The sequence below is a fragment of the Musca autumnalis genome, unplaced genomic scaffold (assembly GCF_047663935.1).
Source record: "Musca autumnalis isolate F117 unplaced genomic scaffold, ASM4766393v1 scaffold_4, whole genome shotgun sequence".
Lineage (NCBI taxonomy): Eukaryota > Metazoa > Arthropoda > Insecta > Diptera > Muscidae > Musca > Musca autumnalis.
This window is the reverse complement of record NW_027411977.1, coordinates 89,302,516-89,326,015: the sequence shown is the minus strand read 5'-3', so window position 1 is coordinate 89,326,015 and position 23,500 is coordinate 89,302,516. Positions and strand designations below refer to the sequence as shown.

General features: G+C 34.8%; 1 protein-coding gene across 19 annotated transcripts in view; it reads left to right on the top strand.

The window, feature by feature from the left end:
• Positions 1-7,742: 7,742 nt before the first annotated feature.
• The window catches only part of LOC141403990 (carbohydrate sulfotransferase 11), a 110,449-nt gene continuing 94,691 nt past the window's right edge, over positions 7,743-23,500 (top strand). For 4 of the 19 annotated variants that reach the window (XM_073987151.1, XM_073987142.1, XM_073987147.1 and 1 more), the window contains exon 1: positions 7,743-7,938. The gene's annotated coding sequence lies outside the window, so the exon portion shown is untranslated. The other 15 variants (XM_073987156.1, XM_073987143.1, XM_073987148.1 and 12 more) reach the window with 7 other exon arrangements.

Here is a 23,500-nt window from a genome sequence, read left to right as displayed (position 1 = left end):
GATCTTCGTGATTTGGTATAGAAGTTTCTATTACTTCTAGGATATTTGGTATTGACGCCTTCATATAGCCCCCATAGAACGGTACCTCCCGATTTCCGGTATTTTGATGGTGTGGCCTCAATATTCCTCAGAAATGGCTGAAATTTGGTATTTATTCTTCGTTTGGGGTTTTTTGTTTTTGTCTGCAAACCATGTGGAATCTTCAGCATCTAATGTTTTCCTGCGTTTAGGAAGTTTATCATCAGAGCTTTCAGAATCACTGTGAAAACCATAGGGAACTAGACCCATGACACCATCGTCTAAATCCATTCAAAATTCATACTGATCTTTGTTAGCAAAAACCATGATGTCTTCTTAGTTTAATAACATTTCAATCAATTATAATTTTGGAATCATTTAATAATATAAACATTGCACTTACCCGTCCGTTAGAAGGTATTACTTTATTCAGTTCAGAATACAAACGAATCTCGTTATGTGAATAAATGTCCCTAGAGTAACCACAAATTACCAGTTGATAAAGTTAAGTAAGATATACGACAGTTAAACAGTAAAAATCTTGGTTTTTTTACAATTTTTTCAATATATGAAGTATTTGAACACATACAGCATCTCAATTTGTATCAATGAAAAGGCCAGAAGTCCATCTTTCATAATCAATTCGCTTATAGGGGAAAATAGATTTCAAATGTAAATTTTCGTTGCAATATAGAAATTATCACATTTTTGTTCAAAAGTTTGGTCCATAGGCTCCGCCAAATATGATCCGATTAACATCCAAAGGTGTAGGCTAGTTCTTTACATTGTACCCCATCCATAGATGACTTTAAACATTGTATCTGAACTACATTAGCTGTAGTATTCTTTTAAAGTATACATTTTCCTGTGGACTTACGACCTTTTCGTACTCAAATTTGTACGTTTTGTGGACTTACGACCTTTTCCGACAAGGGCAAAACATATAGAAAAACGTGACATACTACAATTTTCTTTGTATCATACGACGTGTTTTGACCTGTACTATCATCCTGTAACAAAAACGCGATTTCCAAAAAAAGTGGACTTACGACCTTTTCCGACGGAGCAGACGATATTTTCTTCTTCCATTGACAGGCTTTGCCGTTGAAATACCCCTACTAGAAACCGCTATAAAACATTTTTTGAGGAAAAACATTTTTCAATTCATAGACTAAAAAAAACCAAGTAAAACAGTATCAGTCAGCTTTGCCGACAGAGATATACCCTCGGCCTGTATATATTGAAAAAAAATCCCAAAAACGTATGTATTTAGGGTGTTTTAAAAATTTTGGATGTATGAACCGACAAAAATTTTGATTAGGATTAAAGATCAAAAGTCTTGCGGAAGAGATACTTACAGTAATAGATCGACATTGACCATTATGGAAGTGGATCTCCAGCCACTACATACATATGGTGCCATAGGAGTTTTTACAGCCTTCGGGTTGTTTGCTCAAGACGTATGGACTTGCCCCTAAAAAAAAATTTACCATCGTAATTGAGACAGCGAATGCAAGTTGCTTCAACAAAAATCAAAGTGATTCGATTGCAGGTCTTAAAGTGAACTTATCCCAAATTTTGTGTGGGAGGTACCGGATGGAGTGGACAAATATATTCCATATTTGAACCTGATCTATATCTGGTAGACATATTAGGATGTGTAAAGTATGTACCAATTCGGACACTCCCTTCAAGAGTTACCATACGAAACATTTTTCCGAACATTTTTGAACTTTTGTGGGGGAGGTACCTGAAGGTAAACTATGTTTGGACAAAATATAACTAAGGCCAAATTTTGGACGGAATCGGCAGATCCGTTCGAGAGTTATCTTGCGCTCCAACCACCTCACACGGTGTCAATGGGGGTTTTTGCAACTTTCAGGCTATTTTCTCAGGAAGTGTGGACTTGCCCCTTATGAAACTGGTACCGTCGTATGGGAAGCAGTGAATATAAGTTGCTTAACAAAAATCAAAGCGATTCGCGAGCAGGTCCTAAACTGAACTTATCCCAAATTTTGTGTGGGAGGTACCCGAAGGAGCGGAACGATTGAGTCCATACCGGAACCTCATCTAAGTCTGGTAGAAATTTGGTATAATGTAGTATGGACCAAATCGGCTACTCCCTTTAAGAGTTATCGTACGTACAAATTTTCCGAACATTTTCGAACTATTGTGGGGGAGGTACCGGAAGGAGTGGACCGATATAACCCATCTCCGAACTTACATTAAGTTTGGACAAAATATTACGAAAGCCAAATTGTGGACCAAATCGGTTCATCCGTTCGAGAGTTATCGTGCGCTCCAGCCAGCCATACAGACAGACGGACGGACATTGCTCAATCGTCTCCAAATTGTCTGAAATACATTTCGTCACATTTCATAGGGTCTAAAACCATTATTTCGATGAGGCACATTTTGACCGTATGAAAGTGTATATACCCTCGTTAGCATAAATGCTATAAAAACCAAAGTGGTTTGTGTGGAACCTTTTTTATACCCTATACCACAATGTGGAAAATGGTATTACAAGTTTGTTTTGGTAAAAATTCATGTAACACCGCGAAATATTCGTCGGAGACCCCCAATGTGGTATAGCATTCTTCATATCTCGACGAGATAAAACGATTTTGAGATGTGTGTCCGTCCGTCCGTCTGTCCATTATAAATTGTAAACACGCTCCAGGCCGCAATTATGGACCGATCGTCACGAAATTTTGTATGGAAGACGGGTTCAGATCAGAATAGATCCCTATTCTTATTGGTGATGATCGTGAAATATTTAAGGGGTGAAATGGACCAAAAACATAATATTTATCCAATTTTCTAGCGGCTCTGTAGGTCTCAATAATAGTCCGATCAACGCGTAATTTTAAATAAGGTAAGAGTATATCACAAAGTAGAAGCTTGCAATTTGAGATGGCGATCGGATAATATTTAGAGGGTTAAATGGACCAAAACTTTTGTGTGAAAATTGTGAAAAATTTTAATATACAGTTTATATCTTAATTCCTGGAAGTGACATTCCGGACAAGTGAGATATACTTAAAAGTGGAACGCTTGACCTTTCAATTGATGCCAATTATGTTGGTGTGCATGATCAGATAACAGAGTTACACCCTAATGTATCCCGTTATTTGTTTGTAGTGTAATAATAAACTCGCTAGAAGTCGCAATTATACATCAATAGTCACGAAATTTTGCACCGGGTAAGAGTATAGGTCGAAAAAGATGCCTCCAATTTTGAATGATGATCTGATATTATTTAACGGGTGAAATGGAGCATTACCTTTGTATGAAAAATATACAAATTTTATTTTTGGTCGATATTTTTATTCCTTGAGGACATATATCGGCAATGTAGCCTACATATGGAAAAAAACCTACTGACCTTTCCTCTGATGTAAATTGCAATAAAGTCTTTGCTAGATAACGGGCCTACTGCCTAATATATAATGGGTTCTGCGTAGAGAACCACATTTTTATCCCATGCTACATATTGTCTCTAAAAAAGTTTATGTAACACCACGAAATATTCGTCCCAGACCCCTTATTTAGTATGCCAAAATTCATATATCGAAAATTGTAAACAAGCTTAAGGCCGCAATTATGGACCGATTGTAACAAATTTTTTAAGGAGATTGGGTTCGGGCCAGAATTGGAATTATTAGTTTTTGGTGATGATCGTGAAATGATCAGGGGATGAAATGGACCAAAAACAAAATTTTAACCAATTTTGTAGGTCAAAATAATAACACGCCAAATTTCAAACAAAGTTTGAGTTTATGATGAAGAAGAAGCGTACAAACCAACGTGAAGATCAGATAATACTTAGCGGGTTAAATGGACTGAAACTTTTGTGTGAAATTGGTAAAAATTTCAATAATGTTGAGGTTAAACAACGGAAGTAGTAGTACTACATAAGTGGGTTTCATTACATTTTAGTTTGTGTGAACTAAATTTTCCTTTCCTGCTACAAAAATGTCTTTGTCATGCTAGATAACTTTTTGGTTTTGGTCATAAGAATTATACATTACATCTCTGATATTTGATAATTAAATTTTCACAATCATTGAAAAGAAGTTCCGTGGAGAGCGATTGTCCAGGGATAGTGGTATAGGGTATCCCATGGTCGGCTCCGTCCGACTATAGACTTTTCTTACTTGTTTTATAATGAAATGTAATGAATATTATTTTAGGCATTAATACATGGTAGAATAAGAAAAGGTAGCAGCAATACACAGCTGACTGAACTGGGTTGTAACGTTAGTGTCAAATTTCATATGACATTTTATACATTTATTTCTATTTCGATGTACATTAGGGACATATATTTTTTGAGAAAAAAATATATCATTCGGAAAAAACCATTTCCCAGAAAGACTTCTTCATATCAATGATATGTAACCTCCTCCAAGTACGAACGATAAGCCGCGCAGTAAATCACCGCTTGTAGAGGCGATACAACGTTTGTTAATATGTGAGGTATTTTGTTAAAATTTAAAAAATAAAGCCCTAATAAACATGTGCTTCATTGATTTCTAAAACAAAACATTGAAACAGCTTCTCCTTTTTCTATGAATTTCCAGCGACCCCAAACTTTTCTGCAAGAATTCTACTTTCTGCGAGAATTTATGAAAATAAAAATTGAAAATGTAACGAATTTTCATTCATGTTTTCCAAAATATTCAACCAAATGTGAAAAATTATTAATTTTTTAAATTCCAATAATTTATAGACATTTCCTTGTTTTGTTTACAAATACAACTGGCAATAACGTTACAAACAAAAACAAATTCCTTTGTGGTTGTTGTTCGAGTTGTATTTGTTGTAGTATTAACTTTACCTTATATTTGTTCTACCATGGCATTAATAGGTAAAAATTCATTCATTCTTACCCAGCGTTTACACATGCCAGTGACAGTTCGAAAAATTCAATACATACACAATTTTTTACTACCACAATTACATTTTTTGAATTGTCGACTCCACTGGCACTAGATTTTTCATGCCAACAAAATTTTGAACTGGCTGCCAGTGATATGTCGAAACTGAAAAAAGAGTTGCCGAGACTATTTTTTAATCCTTGTACATTTTTGTTTCTTTTAAGAATGTAAAGATTTAATGCATATTTTCAAAAAGGTTATGAAACACAAATGATACATCTCGGTAGCTGCAATATATTAGTGGTAAATAAAGTCATAATTTTGATGTTTTTCATGAAAATATATGTTGACAAATAATTACCCCTCTGGGAGTATACAATACTGAAAAGATGGCAATACCAGATTCATTATGTTTATGATTGAAAACAATCTTTTTAAAACGAAATTAAATAAGAATGATAAAATATGTTGTGAATTGTGTTTTAAATCTAAAATATAATGCAATTTTGTTGTGTTATATGCAGCTTCAAATAATTTTGAAATTGAACTTGCACTGGCATGTGTAGACACACAAGGAAACTGCATGCCAGTCGAACACTTTTTCGGCATTTTCGAGTATAATACATGTACTCAACTGGCACCAATTTACTGGCATGTTTAACTGCAGCGTTACTACTGGAAACCATTTTTAAGAAAAAATGTCAAAAAGTCATAACCCTAATATACAGGCTTGGATGTAGTAAACTAAAAAGTTGACACCTGCAGTTCTCAATAGGTAGAATACCTTTTACCACCGCACTGTGGTAAAAGGTATTATGTCCTTGTTCATTATTTTGTAACATGCAAAAGGAAAGGGGATAAATATATTTTTTTTACAAAAAATTCATTCCATAAATTTTTTTTAAAAAATACTTTTTACAAAATAGATTTGTGCGTGAACTTTTTTATATTTCAAGGGAATAAACGTTATTTTAGTGATTAATAGGCAAAAGTTCATTCATCCGTTCTACAAGAAATCATTTTTGAGAAAAAAAAACGTCGAAATGTCGTAACCCTAATATTCATAGAATAACTTTCTGAGTTTGTCTGTCTGTCCATGTCTTTTCGTAAACTAAGAACAGATCGCATTTATTGTCCGATTCGCATGCAAATTGGTGAAGATAGTTTTTTTTTGCCAAAGGACGAACGCTAATTACACTGTGATACAAAAGTGGACAAAATTTTTTTGCAGGATTTCTGATGCACAAATTCGGTTTTGTGGGAGTCCATAGAAGACGAAAATACCTTTGGTTTCTTTGGGTCACTTCGGGTTTTGATTTTATAACGCTAAATGCAGTGAAAAATGGGCTTTCTTGGATTTTCAACTTTAAACGGACATTACTTCTTTTTTCCACAACCGATTTGCACACACTGTTTTTCATTATAAAGGGGAGAGTAATGCCTTTCGAACAAGCCATAGATAGATAGTGGTTTAAGTGTGACAAAAACGCATTAAAAAACAGTAAAATGTTTTTCCTTGTGCTCTAGGCTGCGTAAACGACACCTAAGAGTACAATTATTTACTGGAAAATATGAAAAAAAAAACTAAAAAGTTGAAAAACAAAAAATGCCATAACGCATTAATTTTTCAACGGATTTTGTTGGTTTTTGCCATTTTGGAAACTAAATTTCCTACTTGCTAAATGTAAATAATTGTACTGTTAAGTGTCAATTACGCAGCCTAGAGCACAAGGAAAAACATTTTACTGTTTTTTAATGCGTCTTGTCACACTTAAACCACTATTAATTAGCCATTTGTTAACCAATTTTAAAAATCTATGGCTTGTTCGAAAGGCATTACTCTCCCCTTTATAATGAAAAACAGTGTGTGCATATCGGTTGTGGAAAAAAGAAGTAATGTCCGTTTAAAGTTGAAAATCCAAGAAAGCCCACTTTTCACTACATTTACCGTTATAAAATAAAAAACCGAAGTAACACAAAGAAACCAAAGGTATTTTCGTCTTCTGTGGACTCCCACAAAACCGAATTTATGCATTAGAACCCCTGCAAATTTTCACTGTAGCACAGTGTTATTTTTATAAAAGTCGGTTCAGATTTGGTTATAGGCCCCATATATATTTTCGCCCGATTTGAGGTATTTGATGCACCAATCCCACAACGTGTGTCCAATTTTGAAGAAATTTGGAATATATAAATGTATTTTGCACTAGAAAAAAGTTTGCCGAATTATATTGAAATCGGTTAAGATTTGGAAATAGCGCCCATATAAATGTGTGACGCAATTTGGAGTAGAAAAACTTATATTGAAGTCGTGGTGGTGTAGGGTATCATATAGTCGGCCCCGCCCGACTTTGATCCTTTCGTTACTGGTTTAATTTGTAAGATAGTGTTATAAAAGTAATTATCTTCTCCAAGGAACAAACCAATTCACTGTGACATTGGCAACCCCATCCATGATTGTTCCAACTAAATCAGTTCTATTCTATTGTGCATAGAACACGGAATTGTCACTAAAATGTATTTCAAATAGCACTAACAATAACCACAGAAACACTCACACGCACACAATTGTGCAAGTTGTTTAGTTGTTTGTTTTGTATGGTCTGGCCTGCTCAAAAGCGAATGCCGAATGCCAAACAATATAAGAAACCCCCCGGTTTGCACCCCATAATGGGGGTGGGAGTCTAATTGGGGGGCCAAAACAGAGAACATAAGAGCGTCAAGAGAACCCTAGCACACACAAGAGAAACCCAGAGAGCCGCAATATTGGAGGAAAAGTGTATTTTAATGCTGCAACAAAATCCGAAAGAGATATGTTTTCGTTGAAATGAAACTTTTTCACCATTTCATTGCGAGTGAAAACGTGAAGCCAAACACATGGCAGGTGCTGATGAAAACGCACAATAACAACAGTCGGTTCAGTGAAAAATAAAAGAAAAAAGAATTTCCCAAAAAAATCAACAAACACAAAAAAGTTATAAAACAAAAGCAAAACATAGTGTGGAAATTGTAGCAGATTAAGTAAATTCATAAAGAGGTAGGACAGATCTGCATTGTCATACTAATGGAATATTCCATACCCAGAAATACTATTGTTGTGCATTCATCACTCTCAAAACAAACCAATATATTCTCTTCATTCAGCTATGCATGGAGGAATCTAAGTGTTATATTTGATTGTAATATTACAAGAGCCAACTGTTATACTATCGAGTACAATGTATGGCATTTCATGTGGCTCTATTTTACAAGCCGTGGACAATTTTTTTTTAGTATGCAAATGTAGTCGCCAAAAACAATATGTAATGGTAGAAATCGTTTAACCACGACAAGACAAAGCTACAAAATTTAATAAAAAGAAAGACAAGAAAACCTGCTATGTTGCTAGGGTAATGAGGAATTTAATAATTCTGTTTCGATCTCTTCTATTCTGATCGTTGACCACTCAAGTTAAAACATTTTTCTAGTGGAACAGTATAATAAGCAACGAAAAAATAAAATATACTTTGAAAGAACTTTGAAATTAAATCATAAGCCTTGATAAACGATTTAAGTAACCAAAATACTGTTTTTGCAACGAACATTAAATAATTTAAAAGTACCGTGAAAATTATAAAGGAATTTTTATAAAAAAACTGGTATTTTCTATGGCTTAATTAATGCCAAATAATTCAGCGATAGTATAAAAGTTTACCCTTTTTTGGACAAGTGCATCATCCAACGTGGAAGCATCCAGGCTCTCCTTACCGTCTCGCTTGCATAGCGAATCTTCATAACCAACGCCCATCAGTAATTTGCCAATGGATACCCATAAGAGGGAGTGAGACATATTAATGGTGTTAATGGTGATTTCTAATGAGCTCTGCTGTTCCTGATATGTACAGTTTCTAAATAATGACAGCTTTTCGATGATTTTGATGATTTGCCGTCGGCTAAACAAAGCCAGCAATAATTTATAAAAAAAAACAACTTTTAATAAGTATTATTGTGAATTTTGTAATTTTTTTACGTGATTCTATTTTTGCCAATAATTAACTTAGCCTTCGCTAAATTTATTTTATCTTGATAATTAAAACATAAGAAACGGATCATACAATTTTGCTTAAAACAATGTGATTTTCACTTGTGTGAATGTTTCATTAATTAATTAATCTTAAAATGTTTAAAAATGTAATTATTTGTAAATAATTTCTATATAACTTGCATGTTAGAGTTTATTAAAGTAAATTCTTTTTATTGCACGGTTTACTCCGTGAATAAAAGGTATAATCAATGTAAGAATTTGCATCAAAATTGAGAAAAGAGGTTAGGGTTTGGATAGGTGTTAATTGTTTTTTTATATTTGCAGAATTATACAACACCGCATGTATTGAGCTCGATCCATCGGCAGTAAACCAAGGTAACATAACCTACAAATAATTCATCAAAACCTAAATCATCATCCTAACCTAATTTCATACCACTTCGTGTAAGTAGTCGTATAACATGCAGATTATATAATTTATGATAGACTTTGACTATTATCTTTAAATTAATCATTATTTGAGATATTTTTTTTTATAAAAAAAAATTATTTATAAGACACTAAAAGTGTAATCGATTTAAACAAACGATTTAATGAATTTCCTATTAATAAATGAATTGTATATTGTATTCAAAATGAACTAATTAGACCTTTTTATGGGAATTGTTGATAGTGATAACATGGCGGTTTAGTTGGTCTCATCAATGATTAGGGAAGTAGCTAACAGAATATCATGGACACTAGTTACTTATGTTTTATAGCGGGTGGGAACAATTTAAAAAGGTGTCCCAGCGAAAACATCACTCGCATACTCTTACAGTCTGTGATTCAAAAATTATAATATGTCAGGTACTAGTAACAAGTCTTGAAGTGGTTAATTTTTTTTTTCTCTTTGAACAGTTTAACATTACTGGTTTGGAAAGAACCTCCCCCAATCCGGCGAGCTCAGCCCGTTTCAATACCACTCAAGCACTCCAAACCGTAGTGGAAAATGCAAAAAAATTAACAATTATTCAAACAGACTGTTACAAAAAGAGAATGGCGCCCAACGAGATTGGCAAGTTTTAATAATTTGTTAATGTCGTATTTTATTTATTCATAAAAACGAATCCTCGTGATTATTAGTATTGGATTTAACGCAGTGCGTTCGTTTTTATATCTTTCATTGTTACTTACTTCAGGTCATATGTTTTTTTTTATGAATAAGAACATATTGTTGTTGTAGGTCTATTTCTTTTGCACATATACCTAAGTGTCTATGTATAGAATGAGTCTAGAACATCATATTTAAAACTGTTGATTTCTTTATAGCAATTCTTACGTGACATTTTTTTTTGCATAGCCTTAAACCATTAGTTGCAATAGTTTTTATTTGCAATTTATGTAAGTCATATATATACTGGATTGGAAATCTGGAGTATTATAGCGACATGAATTGCATATAAAATTTACAAATGAGGGGATTTTTGGAACACAGATTGTAATTTAGACCATACTATCCGTTTTTGTTTTAATTCACTATAAACAATTCCATATACATGAAAATTTATAGATTGATACGAGTAAAGCTCGCATTTAAATTTTCAGACTCAGTTTGAGTAATGCCAAGGAAAAGAAAAGTAGTTAGTTTGTCAGATAGCGAAGATCCACATAGTAGAAATACTGCATTAGAATATACTTTTGACGAAGATTCAGTAGTTCAGGCTACTAATAGACCTCGTTTTAATATAAGTCCTATTCGGACTAGATCTAGAGCTATATTATATCAGCAAAATCGTATAAATTATTCGGATATGTCGGAACAAAATAATCTACCGGGGACTTCCCAGCAATCGATTAATGCACCTTCCACAAACGGGGTAGCAGACTTAACTGCTCGTTTGGAAACTGTTTTCGTGACTGAGTTTACTGCTTTACGACAACTTTTAACCGAAAGTTTAAACGCAAATAGGAATCAGTCTGCAGGTAATGAAAATATAAACCTTCAAAGTAGAGAAACTATGTCTAATAATGATCCTTCATTAAACGAAAGTTTAAACACTTCTCGTTCAGGTGCACCTTCACCAAATATTTCTATCAAAGTTGATAAATGGAACATTTCATATGATGGAACTGAAGATGTGTCAGACTTTCTATTCAAGGTAGATACCTTAGCCAAACGTAGCAAATGTTCGGACGAAACTCTAATAGGCAGTTTTCACATTTTACTAAAAGGAAAGGCTGAAACATGGTTTTGGGCCTATTTGAGGCAAGTTCCAAATACCTCATTGCATGATTTAAAGAGAGCCATGAGGAAACAATTCGGTAGAGCAGAAAATGAATGCGATAAAATTGTTAAAATCATAGAGAGAAGACAATTACCAAAAGAGTCATTTGACGATTTCTTTACCGAGGTAATTACCATGAATTCTCGTTTATCTCAACCTATGAGTGATATGAAAATGATAGATTTGATTAAAAATAATGTGAAAGAGTCAATAGGGGCTTTATTATTTATGGATGATTCACTTGATCTGGATAGTTTGAGAGATGCAGGGAGGAAAGCAGAGAGATATGTAAAACGGCAATATCAGCATAAAAATCGCAAATTTGTATCTGAAATAGAAAACTCCACTGAATCTGAAACTGGTGATGATAATGATTGTGACGTAGAAGCATTTAAGTTTCATAAAAATTCCAGTTTTGGAAAAAAAGAGATGGATACCTCTCGATTTAAATGCTGGAATTGCGACCAGATGGGTCATTCTTATTATGAATGTCCATCCAATGTAAGAACTCTCTTTTGTTATAGATGTGGAGAGAAAAATGTAACGACTCCGCTGTGTCCAAAGAGACATCAGGAAAACAGAAAAGTGAACGAGTAAATGAGGGTACCTCGTTCCCAACTCTGTATCCCTCTATCGATATAGACTTAAAGGCAACAACATCAGCAACAAATTGTCACACTGACACAAAAACAAACAATTCGCAAGACTGTAAACATACAGCTAATCAAATAGATTCTCAATTATCGTTGCATGAGAGAAAGCTAAGGTACGAAGAAATAAGAAATCGGATTTTTAATAAAAAACCACTGTCTAAAAAAATAATAAAATGTCGTGAACGATTTCAGAAACGAAAAGCTTTTAATAAATTAGTAGCATCCACTTGCATAAATGAGAACCAAGACTCAAGGCCGTATGCCAAGATTAATTTGGGTGAAGTAGAGCTTTTCGGATTGTTGGATTCAGGGGCATCAATAAGTGTTTTGGGTAAAGGATGTCAAGACCTCTTAGAAAACTTAAAACTTGAGTTTACACCAATATTTAGCTCCCTGAAGACAGCAGATGGAGGTTCACAACGGGTTATTGGTTTTGTAGAAATTCCTGTTACTTTCAAAAACACCACTAAAAATATCGTATTTTACTTATCTCCTTCTTTGCGACAACCAGTTTACCTGGGTGTTAATTTTTGGAAACGTTTTAATATAGCTCCAGAGATTTTTGTGTCCGAAGTATCTTTAGATAGCGAAGCTTTTATGACTTCTACTGAAAACATGCATACTTTAACCGATTTCCAATTATATGATTTGAAACGTGTCGTTGAACTGTTTCCATCTTTTCAAAAACTCGGTCTTGGTCGAACTTCGATGGAAATTCATAACATTGATACGGCAGATTCAGAACCTTTTAAAATTAAACATTATCCTCTTTCACCACCTCGACAAGAAGAGGCATATAAAGAGTTGGACCGAATGTTGTCATTAGGAGTAATAGAAGAGAGCAATAGTCCGTATTGTAGCCCGATAGTTTTGGTCAGAAAACCTGGAAAAATAAGACTTTGTCTCGACTCTAGGAAACTAAATTCCCTAACAAAAAAAGATGCGTACCCTCTCCCACATATCAATGGACTTCTGAGCCGATTACAGGATACTCATTTTATATCAGGTATTGACCTAAAAGATGCATATTGGCAAATACCTTTAGATGATGTATCCAAAGAGAAAACAGCCTTTGCAGTGCCTGGACGGCCATTGTATCATTTTACAGTAATGCCGTTCGGACTCTGCAACGCGGCTCAAAGAATGAGTAGACTGATGGATAAAGTTATCCCCAGTCGACTCAGAGAAAACGTGTTCATCTATTTAGATGATTTGTTGGTGTGCACATCGGATTTCAAAAGTCACCTTGAGATGTTGGAAGAGGTCGCAAAATGCTTGTCTAATGCCAATTTAACTATCAACGTCGAGAAAAGTCGTTTTTGTCAGAAAGAAATCAAATACTTAGGGTATATTGTTGGTCAGGGTTGTTTGCGTACAGATCCAAGTAAAGTTGAGGCTGTTGCCAAATTTCCAATACCAAAATCTCCACGTCAGATCAGACGATATATTGGTATGACTGGTTGGTACAGGCAATTTATAGCCAACTATGCTGATTTAGCTGCCCCACTGACCGATTGTCTGAAAAAGACTAAGCAATTCGCATTGACTGACGAAGCAAAACTTTCCTTTGAAAAATTAAAATATGCTTTAACGACAGCCCCTGTACTAGTTCAACCCAATTTTGACAAAATGTTCACGATACAATGCGATGCTTCTAGAGTAGCTGTAGGAGGAGTCTTAACACAACATGGTGATGACGATAAGGAACATCCGATTGCGTATGTTTCCCAAAAATTGAACAAGTGTCAAAAAAATTATACTGTCACGGAGTTAGAATGTTTGGCCGCGATAGTATGCTTAAAACGATTCCGACCGTATGTTGAAGGACTGCCATTCAAGATTGTTACTGACCATCATAGTTTGCGCTGGCTTATGTCGCAGAAAGATCTCTCAGGTCGACTTGGTAGATGGAGTTTGCTGTTACAAAGCTTTGATTTTGAGATAGAGTTTCGAAAAGGATCCACTAATATTGTTCCGGATGCCTTATCTAGGTTAGATGTAGACGAAGTTGGTATACCTGATGAATCAGTACCTATAGAAATAGATCTGGCGTCGGAATATTTCAAATCAACAGAATATTTGAAGCTTATATCAGTTTTCGAATCCGAACCCGAAAATTTTCCAGACACGATTGTTTCCGAAGGTTATATTTATCAACGAGTTAAGTTTAGAAAAGGTGTATTCGAGGACGAAGATTTATTGTGGAAATTGTGGCTTCCTTTGGAACTAAGAGCCGATTTGATTGAACGAGTCCATAATGTTGCATCCTGTCATGGAGGATTTAGTAAAAATTTGCACAGAATTAGGGAGAAATATTTCTGGCCAAATATGGCAAAAGATATTAAAAATTTTATTTCAAACTGTGAAATTTGTAAATCTGTTAAACCCACTAACCAAATATTGAGACCTCCTATGGGTAAGCAAATCCTAACCGAACGTCCTTTTCAACGAATCTATATGGATTTGTTAGGACCTTACCCTAGGACCAAATTGGGAAATTCGATGGTATTTGTAGCCATCGATCATTTTACAAAATATATATTTTTGAAACCTTTGAAAAAAGCGAATAGTGCTGCTATCATAAAATACTTAGAGGAGAATGTATTTCACCAATTCGGGGTACCCCAGTTTATACATTCCGATAATGGATGCCAATTCGTTTCAGCACAAATGTCCGAATTCTTGAAATCATATGGAGTCAAACATATTAAAACGGCCTTGTATAGCCCACAAGCCAATGCCTCAGAGCGAAGCAACAGAGAATTTATTATAAAATTGAGGATTTTATTAAAAGATAAACAAGACAAGTGGGATTTGCATGTATCTAAAATAGCCAGTATACTCCGAAGTGACTTTCATGAAGCAATAAAGTGCTCACCATACTTCGGTGCATTTGGATACAATATGGTGCTACATGGATCCTCTTATGCTGTAATGGACAAATTAGGGTGTATGACTGAGGGACAATTCAACTATACTTCAAACGATGTAAAACTTCAATTAGTACACGAAAAAATCAAAGAGAATCTCGTTATTGCTCACGAGAAAGCAACAAAAAGCTATAACACTCGAAGCAAAAATATACAGTACAAAGTTGGACAAGAAGTGTTTCGTAAAATGTTCCAACAATCAGATTTTAAAAAGGGAGTTAATGCTAAATTATTACCACCGTACTCTAAGTGTCGAATTAGGAAAAAGGTTGGCTCATCTTGTTACGAACTTGAGACGTTAAGTGGGAAATACATTGGCCTTTATCACGCTAAAGATCTGAAGCCATTTTAAATAGTTGCCCAGCTAACTTAATCTCAGGGTGTGGCCGTGTCCCACGTAAAATTTTAGCATTAATCTGTTTTCCTTATTTTCGTCTTCTTCCTACTCAGACTGCAAAGAAGGTTTGTAGCAGATTAAGTAAATTCATAAAGAGGTAGGACAGATCTGCATTGTCATACTAATGGAATATTCCATACCCAGAAATACTATTGTTGTGCATTCATCACTCTCAAAACAAACCAATATATTCTCTTCATTCAGCTATGCATGGAGGAATCTAAGTGTTATATTTGATTGTAATATTACAAGAGCCAACTGTTATACTATCGAGTACAATGTATGGCATTTCATGTGGCTCTATTTTACAAGCCGTGGACAATTTTTTTTTAGTATGCAAATGTAGTCGCCAAAAACAATATGTAATGGTAGAAATCGTTTAACCACGACAAGACAAAGCTACAAAATTTAATAAAAAGAAAGACAAGAAAACCTGCTATGTTGCTAGGGTAATGAGGAATTTAATAATTCTGTTTCGATCTCTTCTATTCTGATCGTTGACCACTCAAGTTAAAACATTTTTCTAGTGGAACAGTATAATAAGCAACGAAAAAATAAAATATACTTTGAAAGAACTTTGAAATTAAATCATAAGCCTTGATAAACGATTTAAGTAACCAAAATACTGTTTTTGCAACGAACATTAAATAATTTAAAAGTACCGTGAAAATTATAAAGGAATTTTTATAAAAAAACTGGTATTTTCTATGGCTTAATTAATGCCAAATAATTCAGCGATAGTATAAAAGTTTACCCTTTTTTGGACAAGTGCATCATCCAACGTGGAAGCATCCAGGCTCTCCTTACCGTCTCGCTTGCATAGCGAATCTTCATAACCAACGCCCATCAGTAATTTGCCAATGGATACCCATAAGAGGGAGTGAGACATATTAATGGTGTTAATGGTGATTTCTAATGAGCTCTGCTGTTCCTGATATGTACAGTTTCTAAATAATGACAGCTTTTCGATGATTTTGATGATTTGCCGTCGGCTAAACAAAGCCAGCAATAATTTATAAAAAAAAACAACTTTTAATAAGTATTATTGTGAATTTTGTAATTTTTTTACGTGATTCTATTTTTGCCAATAATTAACTTAGCCTTCGCTAAATTTATTTTATCTTGATAATTAAAACATAAGAAACGGATCATACAATTTTGCTTAAAACAATGTGATTTTCACTTGTGTGAATGTTTCATTAATTAATTAATCTTAAAATGTTTAAAAATGTAATTATTTGTAAATAATTTCTATATAACTTGCATGTTAGAGTTTATTAAAGTAAATTCTTTTTATTGCACGGTTTACTCCGTGAATAAAAGGTATAATCAATGTAAGAATTTGCATCAAAATTGAGAAAAGAGGTTAGGGTTTGGATAGGTGTTAATTGTTTTTTTATATTTGCAGAATTATACAACACCGCATGTATTGAGCTCGATCTATCGGCAGTAAACCAAGGTAACATAACCTACAAATAATTCATCAAAACCTAAATCATCATCCTAACCTAATTTCATACCACTTCGTGTAAGTAGTCGTATAACATGCAGATTATATAATTTATGATAGACTTTGACTATTATCTTTAAATTAATCATTATTTGAGATATTTTTTTTTATAAAAAAAAATTATTTATAAGACACTAAAAGTGTAATCGATTTAAACAAACGATTTAATGAATTTCCTATTAATAAATGAATTGTATATTGTATTCAAAATGAACTAATTAGACCTTTTTATGGGAATTGTTGATAGTGATAACATGGCGGTTTAGTTGGTCTCATCAATGATTAGGGAAGTAGCTAACAGAATATCATGGACACTAGTTACTTATGTTTTATAGCGGGTGGGAACAATTTAAAAAGGTGTCCCAGCGAAAACATCACTCGCATACTCTTACAGTCTGTGATTCAAAAATTATAATATGTCAGGTACTAGTAACAAGTCTTGAAGTGGTTAATTTTTTTTTTCTCTTTGAACAGTTTAACATTACTGGTTTGGAAAGAACCTCCCCCAATCCGGCGAGCTCAGCCCGTTTCAATACCACTCAAGCACTCCAAACCGTAGTGGAAAATGCAAAAAAATTAACAATTATTCAAACAGACTGTTACAAAATGACCAACAACAATACAAATCTCAACACAAATGAATAGCTAATGAATTAAAAAAAATGTGACAAAATTTCATGTGAAGGCCTTCCTTTTGATTTATCGTGAAAGAAGTTGGTGCCACTGGCAGATATTTTGTAACAAAAATTCTATGAAAATCTTGTGTTTTCTAAATTGAAAAAGGTGCCGTCCCAAACACAATACAGAAAATGAAAAAATAAACAAATTTAAAGTTGAATCTCAAATATGTGTCAAATATACTATATGTAAAATAATGTGCATAACAAGCTGATAGTGTGTTTTTTCCTCTAAAGTTTATTTGTGAAAATATTCTGCTGATATTTTTTTAGTTTAGAAACAAAAAGAAAAATCAATAACCATAGTCCCATACAATTTTCTTTCTACATTACTTTCAGTTACACAAAACTCCACAAAAAAAAAAACATAGTACACACTTACATTCTTTTATCTCCCAATGATATTTACTCGGCTCTCTGTATGTGTGTGTTTTGTGTTTCCCAGCTTTTCTTTTTTTCCTTTTTGGCTTAAAGTTCAAAACATTGACTCCGTTTTCGTTTCCGCAAACCACCAAAAAGTAAAAGAGAAGAGATAATTTCTATGGTCACATTCTTCTTCCCCCCAAAAAATCCCCAACAAGGTAGCAGACATTGGAAAACAACCACCCCCTCTAGTTACACAGTGTGACTTTTCTCATTGTTGGTTTACCAAATACCAAAATATAAATATCAAGTACGAAATTATGTCGTTGACAACGACAATGCAGCGTAGGGTACTACTGCATGCTAGACAGATTCTATTTAGATTCCTTCAGCCTTTAGGCTAACCTATATAACGTACTAAAGTGTATATACCCTACACTTTGATGCTACCAAAAATATGCCTTATTATACCCTACACCATTTTGTGGGGAGGGTATTATAAGTTGGTTTAGGCCAAAAAGTTTGTAACGCATCGAAAAAAAAAGTTTGTAACGCTGAGTCGATCTGGCTATGTGTGTCCCTCCGTCCGTCTGTCCATCTAAACCTTGTAATCACGCTACAGGTCCAATTTTGATCGGATCGTCACCAAATTTTGGGTGTTGATGAGGGTCCACGAGGGGATGAAGCCTATTGATTTTGGTGATGGTCGGATAATATTCAGTGGTCGGAATGAGCAAAAAACTTATTTAGTGAAAAAATTATCGTTTTATTTCAAAGCGAATATCTCCGCATCTTATTTGGAGAAAAAGACAACGTGTTTTCCAAACCGAATATCTCAGCTTCTATAAGGGGTATATCAAAAGCAAAACCTGACAAGGAAAGTAAAAAATATCATCTTTAACGTAGGTTGTCGTAGGTGGTCAAACAATGAAGATATCGCAATAGTCGCTAATACAACCCAACTTTTCATTTTTGCGATTTTAATTTTAATGACGAATATCACAGCTTTGGTTGGGAAGCTTCCAAAAGCAAAGCCCGACTATGAAAGTAGAATATCCCACCTTTACAATGATACAATGTAGGTTGGCGTAGGTGCCCAAATAACGGAGATATAGCAATAGTCGGTAATACATCCTATTTTTCAATTTTTTTCGCTACAGGTCGCAATTTTGATCGGATCGTCACGAAATTTTGGAGGTTAATGGGGATCCCACAGAGGAAGAAGCCTATTGATTTTGATGATGGCCGGATAATATTCAGGGGTCGGAATGGGCAAAAAGTTATTTGGAGAAAAGGTCAACGTTTTATTTCAAAGACAATATCTCTGTTTCTTTAAGAGGTATATCAAAAGCATATCCATAGAAACAATATTCTAGGGCAGCCTTATTCTGCGACCCACCATTTATAGTCTGGCACTAGATGGCAGCTGATTTTAATACTGAGTGACATTAAACCTATGACCTACTTTGGAAAATTATTCCCGAGGTGGGCACTGGTGGGCATCATGACTAAAACCTTAGGTCAAATATAAGTATATGATCGAATTGACATTACAAAATACACTAAGAAAATATTCAGCTAACTAGAATTCCACAACACGCTAAAACACTGTTGTTTAATGAAAACTAAGCTATTACCTCCTCCTTCAAAACCCACTATAATATTTTGCTATACCTATTAGTTTCGCGATATTTTGAATATATATAATTGCACTTAAAATATAGGTTGTACTCACAACAAAAAATATTAGTCAAATGTTCCGACTTTTGAAGCTATTCTTAAAAAGATCGCGTTTGAATGAAACAAAAACTAATATATTTTTAAAAAGGTCCATGTCAAAGCTGTCAGAATTGCCAGATATTGTATCAAAATTTTGACATTCATTTTTTTATTTTTGGCCAATGGGTGGATCCACTGTGCAGTGACTTGAAAACATTTTCGACCGATAATTTTTCACAATTTTTAACGTGGATAATCACGGCAAGAGTGGGGAGTGGGAGTTGGGGTTTTCTCGTCGGAACCAATGTTGATCGGTGCAATAAATTTCGAAGAAATACAATTGCGGTGCTTCAAAAGACGTTTATAAGATGGATCCAGGTGACGATTCATGGAACTATGCGTATGAGCCCGAAAAATCACAACAATCGCCAGAAGATGCTGTAAAAGCGTTGAAAACCATGTTTTTGAGGCGTCTCAATGGAGCCACTGTAAACAACCCAACGTATATTCGTATGTCAAACTGTCATGAGTACTCTTAGGCTAAAAACAGTCAAACTTTCCAAAAAATGTCAAATGACGGCTGGCCGTAAACTTTTCTAGTTCCCCTCGTAATATTTTGCCCAAACTTAATTTATGTTCGACCATATCGGTCCACTCCTTCGGGTACCTCCCCCACAAAAGTTCAGAATTTGTCTGTAAATTGTGTGAACAATAACTCTCGAAAGGCACAATCAATTGCACATCGTATTATTCCCTCACTATATAGATCGGGTTCGAGCACCACTCATATCGTGTTGAACTTTTTTCAACAAGTTGTCTTTGTGGATCCCTTTATGACGTTACATTTTTTAGGCGCAACTCCATACTTCCTGAAATATTACTTACTTATTTAGCTGACTAATTACAGATAATTTGTTCCATAAGCCGAACTAAGAAAAGATCTCCATTTCTCTCTGTTTGTTGCTTCGCTTTTTGGAATACCGCGTCTTTCCATCTCTTTTTCCACTTGTTTGCTCCATCGAAGCCTTGGCCTGCCAGCGTGTTCATCCTCGCTCATTTCTTATGATATGGCCTACCCAACGCAGTCGTTGTATCCCGATACATTTATCTATACTGATGTTAGTGTATAGCAGATACAGCTCGTGGTTGATACGACGTCGATATTCACCGTCAACGCAGATTGCTCCATAGATCTTTCGAAGATTTTTTCTCTCAAACACACCAAGTACTGCTTAGTCTGCTTGCGCAAGTGCCCAGGCTTCGGAACCATACATCACCACAGGTAGTATCAGTGTTTCTCAAAGCGTTATTTTTGTTTCTTTGGTTTTAAACTGCTTACTTAAGCCAAAGTAGCATTTGTAGGCCAATAAAAAAAATTTTACAACTGATTTTGTTTGTTGTGTTTACGGCGGTGCTGTGGTAGACGAAGTCTTTTACTACCTCAACATTATTGGAACCAACTTCAACAGTTGGTCCGAGCTTGGTTTTCTCGCCGTTTACCGCCAGACCCACATTAGCAGATTCTCCTTCGACCTTCATAAATGTATCAGTTATTTCTTTTACTGATGGTCCATGATGTCTATATCATCAGCATAAACAAGTAACATGTGGCTATTGGTATAGATTGTGCCATTTCTTTTAACGTTTGCCTCTCGTATAACCTTTTCCAGCAGGATGTTGAAGAGATCGCACGAAAGGATGTCTCCTTGTCTTAAACCTCTTTTGGTACAAAACTCTTCGGAGACGTTCTTTCCTATTTCAACTGAGGACCGAGTGTCAGTTAAAGCCATTTTACAAAGCCGAATGTGCTTTGTGGGGATACCAAATTCAGATATGACTTGGAATACCTTAGAGCGCAAGGGGCTGTCGAAGGCTGCCTTATAATAGACAAAAAGGTGGTAGGTGTCGATCTGAAGTTCTTGTGAAATTTGACCGCGATTTATTTGAAATCCCTCCAGCGATTTTTTTTATTTTTGGATTTTTCTTATCTATGAACATTGGAGTTTCAGAATGCGGAAAAACTTGCCATGTGTAAGCGGTTTTCATTTAAAGTTAGTTAAGGCGCACCGAACATGAGATTGTCTTATAAGGAAGCGATACAGTCAGTGCATTGTCCCAATTTGAGCTTCTATATCTCAAAAATGGGAAAACGTAAAAGCCAATCTTGTAGAGGATTTTCACTGCTACAATATTTTCTTTAGTCTTATTACGATAGGACTTGCGGTTTCCAAGCAAAATCGTGAGAACCTAAAAAACCCCTAAAAATGTGAACTTTGACCGCGATTATTTGAAAATCCCTCCTGGGTTTTTTTTTGTTTTTTTATTTTTCTCATCTATGAACATTGGAGTTTCAAAATCCGCAAAAACTTCCCAGGTGTAATCACCTTTCATTTAAAGTTAGTTAAGACGCACTGTGTAAGTCTTTCGCGCAATATCCCTAACACTATCTTGTAGGTAATAGGGAGAAGACTTATGCCCAGCGTTTCCGACAGTTTTTGATCCGAAATCGTCAACAAAATTTAGAAAATCGTCAAAAATCGTCAACATGGTCCAAAACTAGGTTTGGTTACCGCTTAATACGATTTTGTCGCTGATAGTTTTGTCAGTGGGTCTGACAACATAAGATATACAACCCACAGCAATAAATCTAACCCAATCTTACTTAAATACCGCTATAAAAACAGTTTTCACAAGATAATAGTTTTCCCTATGGTTATCGAGTTTGCAATAATACAGCAAGGTAAAGATGGGTACACATTGCCAGTAGTTTTGAATGACAACTTAGCTCAAATATCGATTGCTTGATAGTGTGACCGTTCATGTTTGTCGGTACACGTACATTTTGTTTGTTGGATAGTCGGAAATCGTCAAAAACTGTCAGAGGGCATTAGTAGGAAGTTAAGAAAATTGGACGCATAATTTTATTTAACAACGAAATAGATATAATTCCTATTTTATCTCGAAAACTTTTCAAGGAAGATCCATTAACAATCCTAAACGAAAATTTTCAAATTTCGAAGGTGAAGCAAAAAAAAATTAAAACACCTGTATTCTAGATATGTATGTGCCATAAAAAATAAAAAGCTCATAGAATCGAGTTTGGAACATGATTTTCCTTAAATTCTTTCGTGAATTTTTGTTCAAATATAGATATCGTCTTTTATTTCATGCAATTTTAGCTTACGTGAAAAATCGTCATTTTGGACTACAAAATCGTCAGATCGTCATTTTTAAATTTTGGGCCAAACAAATCATCAAAATGACGATAAATCCTTAAATTCGGCAACACTGCTTATGTCCCTATAATTAGAGCATACAGTCTTGTCTCTTTTCTTGTGGACGGGACACATTATGTTCAGGTTCCAATTGTCTGGTACGCATTCAGATGGTGCTAACTAGCATACACCTTATCAGCGTGTCACCTATCACTATCTGTATATCTATCACTATCTCTATAAGTTACCAAATTACCTTACTGATATTCCTGAGATATTGGTCTGCTTAAAAGCTCCAAGGAACCCTGGTGACATCAACTAAAATCAAAAATAAGCAAGATATCTCTCGCATTGAGTTTTTGATTGGTGAAAACATTGCACACCGTGTTATTTAATCCAGTCATGTATCAGGCTTGATTATGGACTATACATATATATATAGTATTTAGTGAAACCCTTTCTGAAGGGTTTCCCTTTTCTCTGAATCGGGGATTGGTGAACTCTCTGCAACTAGAACAATTAGCTTAGTCATAAATGATGAAAGGCGGCGTTCAGAGGTGATGAAGGGAGGTAAGGAGTCTATAGGGAGATGGTATGATCCATGAGATAACACGGTTTATGAATATATTATGTCTGGCGAACTATGATTATGGTAAGGTCATCCTCATTGACTGAACAAACTGTACCCCATTACCGAATGTCACAACTCATGATGTACATTAAAATCGGTTATGACCTTCCAAAAGCGTGTTAATATTGGGCGTATAATCTGCAACCAACTCTACCTCGAAGGTTCCGCACCTGACTGTTAATCTCAGACATTCCAAATATGGGCCATTAGTTT